This window comes from Dermacentor silvarum, chromosome 2 (assembly GCF_013339745.2).
Source record: "Dermacentor silvarum isolate Dsil-2018 chromosome 2, BIME_Dsil_1.4, whole genome shotgun sequence".
Lineage (NCBI taxonomy): Eukaryota > Metazoa > Arthropoda > Arachnida > Ixodida > Ixodidae > Dermacentor > Dermacentor silvarum.
In genome coordinates, this window is record NC_051155.1 from 175212387 (window position 1) to 175217654 (window position 5268).

Genomic DNA, 5268 nt, shown 5'->3' on the forward strand with positions numbered 1-5268 from the left:
GCGAAAATTTCGCCAGTCGTTTTATTGGACCCTACACGGTCATTGAGCAGACATCTCCGGTCACCGCGTTTCGACCCTTGGAATTTCTTCCGACCACCGTTGCCGTGGTACAGAAATCGTGCTTGTATCGCGCTTACCGTACACTCGCCGCGTTTCATCATAATGCCGCGCGACCAGGCGGCCGCTTCCACATTAGTGTGAGCGCGGCCCGTGACTGACTCTTCTTCAGCTCTACAAAGGCGTTGCCACGTTGGCTCTACACATCATCAGCGTTCGTGGACTGCCTCGATTGCGTGAGACGTCTAAAAAATCGTCGGGGAGGTCGGGGATTGCAGCACCTCCACCAAATGTGATATGACGATTTATCAGACGTCTCACGCAATCGAGGCAGTCCACGAACGCTGATGGTGCGCATAGCGACAGACGCAAGAGCACTTCTTCCTCTTATTCACTACAATATATATATATATATATATATATATATATATATATATATATATATATATATATATATATATATATATATATATATATATAAGCATGTCGCTAGCGTCCTCCCTCGGGAAGCGCTCTTCATGTAGTGCGCTAGTGGGCCTAACTGAAGCTTGGGAACCACGTAGCAGTTGTCGGTTGGTCAGTGAAAGAAGACGACGTGTCTATGCTCGTGGGAGTTCGCCTGTTTGGCGTAGTGCTCGCCTGAGTGGCAACGTCCGCCTGTGTGGCTATGTAATCTTCATTCTATTAAATCACCTTCTTCTACTACGACTTGTGCCTGAATCACCGACGGCAAGACTAACATATATATGACGTCAGAGTGCACAGGCCTTCTGGTGTCTAGCAGCTGTTGCTACAGGCTACACGAAGGCTGCACCACATGTCCGGTTTACTACGCTCAGTGTGCGTAGCATGCGTCACTTGCACGTAGCGGTGCGACGTGGCGCTTATTAGATGTATACGCGCTGAAGTGCCTCGAGATCGCAAGGGTGTTGTAACGCCAGCACAGTGAAAAAGCGGCGCCTTATTTCGATCCTCCTTTGTCTCCAGCTGCGAAAATGAAATATGGTGTACCTGTATCGTATATGAGAACACAAATCTGCCGCGCACCTGGCGATACAGGTTGGCGACACGTTCAACGGCAGGCACTTCTCGCCGTGACGTCGCTGCAGTGTGTGGAGGAGGTGAATCACGTGCCTCTTCGGTTACTCCTCTTGTCAGTTCTCACCGATCATAGGACATCTAGACGGAAACAAATTTGTAAGCATGAATGCAACATTTTATTGCGATAGCAATTATATGGACACTTCAACCGGATTTCTGCCGTCGCCGTCGCCGTGAGGTTCCCTATAGATAAAATCTTCGCCGCGCGCCGTATGCCCGAGCGGAAGCGTGCGGGGACGCCCGCTATCACGGAGTACGAACGCACTTAATCTCCCACGCGCAAGCAAGGAAGCAGGAAGCCAGCGCCGGAGGGAGCGGGAGGGGGGGGGGGGGCACTTCTACTTTGCCAACAACCGCGCTCGTCGCTCGCCGGCACCGTCTCTTATCTCCACACGGCTCTGACCTTTATGCGCCCTGCATTCGCCGCTCAGTTTCCGTTGAAGCGATAGACCGCACGTACCTTCACCCGCTGCTGCGGCGTATGTATGCGCTTGCTGCCAGCGTTTTGACAGTCGTTGTCTGCAGTCATTCAGTGTGATCTATTCGTGTTTGTTTGTGCGCGCTCACACCACGCTTGTTCATTCAGTTAGTAATAGTCGGGCCACATTTTCCAGCGCACGCTACACATGCAATGCTGCCCGGATCGGCAGTGCAGCGCTACAGGTGTGTCCCTTCGCACGCGCTGCCCACGGGAAGCGCTTCTCATCAACACCACCGTTTCACCCGCGCCTTCTCGTGGTCATCGATCTCTCTTCATGTCGGTCTACTTACGCCGCAGCACACCTGCTTACTTAATCAGCTCATGTTTACTACAACTCATATTGCTACCAAAGCCGCTCACCTTACTTCGTATGACATTGCTGTGTTGCTATCGCATTCATTGCTTCGCCCTTAGGGCGAAACTGTGACATTTTATTGCGTAAGCTGCGATAAATTGCGTTACGGTCGACCTATTTTTTCTATTGCAATAACAATCGCACGGCGCCCATAGTTGGAGGTCACGCGATCTGCTGAGCTTTTGGAGGCGCGGCACATTCAAATGGTGACGGGAGCGGCAGCATGGAACACAAGTAAGCGCGCTCCCAGCTCTTGGCGTTCACCGCGCCAGCGTTGCGACCACGAGTGGTCGCGGCCATCGAGTGAACTTTGTTCATGCGTGTCTTTGGGCGAGCGACACCGCACGTGTTTAATTAGTAAGCGAATGCTTACTGCAATTGTACTGGCCGTAAAACTACAAGCCTTACTTCGTGTAATATTCTAATCCCTTGCTATACCGCTTTCAGTAGTTCGTATTTCGGGCGAAAGTGCGACATTTTTCTAGTTTTTACGATTTGCGTAAATGTCCACGTAGATGACGTCAGATGATACTCACTTGCTGTCGCGAAGTTCAGGAAGCCTTCGCGCGCCTCTCGCGCACGATCTAAGTATTCAGGAATCTAGGTATATTCACTAGGCACGACACAAGCTCGTTCGATATATCGAATGAGCCGGGGCACTCAGTTTACTTTTACGTGTTATTTGTGAGTGTGTATGTCCGATATTCGGTATAAGCAGTAATTCGAAATATACGACTTTTATACATTTGCATTCACGAGCTCGCCTGTATTGCGCAGCGCAGCTGTAGAAGCAACACATACAACTCGTAGAATTCGCGTGGAGCCGTCCACTTACGTTTTAATCGGAGCCAATTTTAGTGTAGCAACTGGTGGTGCGCTTTGAGGCGAGTGTTTGCTTCAAATTTCACCATGATTAAAGTCACAACAATTAATATACGGCTCAAAATACGCCAGAATATTTTGTAACACTGACGCCTTGTCGCGACGATGAAGCTATAATTATCTGCAGTATTCTTTCATTACTACGCAAGTGACCTGATCGTGGACAAGACGTCATAATCACGAAATCACTGTCGCTGTGAAAGAACGCATTCTGTCGTGACGGTAGGTCAGATTTTACGATAATAGTAAAACTGTTGCTATAGCATGAATTGCAATTGGTGTTGACGTATGCAGCATTACGACTTATAGTACTACAAGATATCCGCTCTTATACGGCAGAAAATTCCCTTTAGTCTTTTTTTTTTCTTTTTTTTAGGCAGGGCATATACTATATCATTCCGAATGAGGACGCCAAACAGCGCCTGTGGCTTATGCTGTTTTCATGCCGTATCCCGTGAACAGTCGACCGCAAAGGTTTACGGGATGCTGGCTTTGCTGAATTCTCGCGATACATGCAGGCGCACAATCTCGAGTTCCAAATGTCAATCTGTAGTAATTTTCGCGACCAATACATGGGGTAATAGATAAATTAGGAGAGCCGAGCCTTAACAGCAGAGCAGAAATTCACATGTGTTGTGAAATCGGTTTTTCGTAAGCTTTTGTGGCTGACTTATTCCCGCACGTGAGGCCGAGTTGGGTTGAGGCGAAAGGAAGAAGAGGACGACGGATCTTTTTTGGGTGCGGAGCGCAGGACGAAACCGGTGCTGGACTGTTTTCCTAGACTCATCCATCACCTGTAAAAAAACACGCCTCATCCGTAATATGTGTATATATATGTATAAATATATACACACATATACATATAATACACACACACACACACACATATATATATATACTATATATATATATATATATATATATATATATATATATATATATATATATATATATATATATATAGCGAGAGAGAGAGAGAGAGAGAGTCTGAGTGCCGCAGTCATGCGTCAAAACGGCGAAACATTTTTGTAATTGACTTCAAATCTATTTATCTAGGTTGCGTTATCATTTCGTGGCTGTTTGAAGCCGACGCAGCTGCACTTGCTCAATCTTTACTGGAATAAATAAATAAATAAATAAATAAATAAATAAATAAATAAATAAATAAATAAATAAATAAATAAATAAATAAATAAAGAGAGGTTGCGAGCTCCGGTTGTAAAAGCGGCGTCTCGTAGGGGATGTTCTCACCCAGCAATTTTCGAGCCTCTACGCAACATGCGCTATTGATTTCTTTACTGTGCAGAGCCGGGATAAGGTTTTTAATGCTTACTAATTCCAAGTGTCCCCTGCTTCAAGCAAAATCTACACAATAGCTGTTAAAGCGTCCTTCCAGAACACGCTTCCCATTTCCTGCATCTGATGTCTGTCTGTTACCGGTCGTCTCAGTGAGGGTAATCCGCACCTGTTGGTGCATCCGTCTTTGATATGTTGACACATTATCACTGTAATATTAGCTATAGACTCACTACCTATTACCCGCCCTCTCTAAAGACTTCGCATTACCGATTACTGACTAGCTACAAGTTAGTTTGATGAAATCGTGATCAGAAAGGTTGCCTACTTACCTCCAACACTCGCAGGCGCTATCGGCCAACAGTGCTACCGCAACGCCGCTTGTGACGTCACAAAGTGCTCCCTCCATTGTCACACGTTGCAGCTCGGTTCCCGCGTGCTATAAACTGCTACAATGTAACATAGCTCATACCTTGTACCGCGTGCATCTCAAGTATTGAGCGGTAATTGTTTGTGGACAATAGGAAAATTCGAACAACAACAATCCAACAGATTGTACGCATAGGCGAAAACAATGAAATGTACACACAATGACTTGGACGGAAAGGTTGTTGTCGCAGGCTTTTAACGTATATACGCTGCAGTTATTGTTCACCGAGACCGAGAAAGAAAGAAGTACATCGAACGGTGCAAATGACATTTCTAACACATCATGCGCGCATGCAAGCTATATATGTTCAGACAATTACAGCCGCCCTTACAAAGTGACTGCACTTGTAATGCGCCATAAGACCAAGTGGCACTGCCACTATCCTTACCAATATGCTGAGACGCAGCTCTTTCGGCAGCTGAGAAATAAAAAAAAAGATATATAAAATTAGAGCCCGAGGGTTACCAGGGTGCGGGCATATATATATATATATATATATATATATATATATATATATATATATATATATATATATATATATATATATTAAAGAGTTGCAATATTTCACGTTCATCATTCATTACTTATTCAGCTGATATCGAGACGCCTGAAACAATATGTGCAGACCGGAACCTGGCTACTTATACTGTTTCGAGATCTACACGT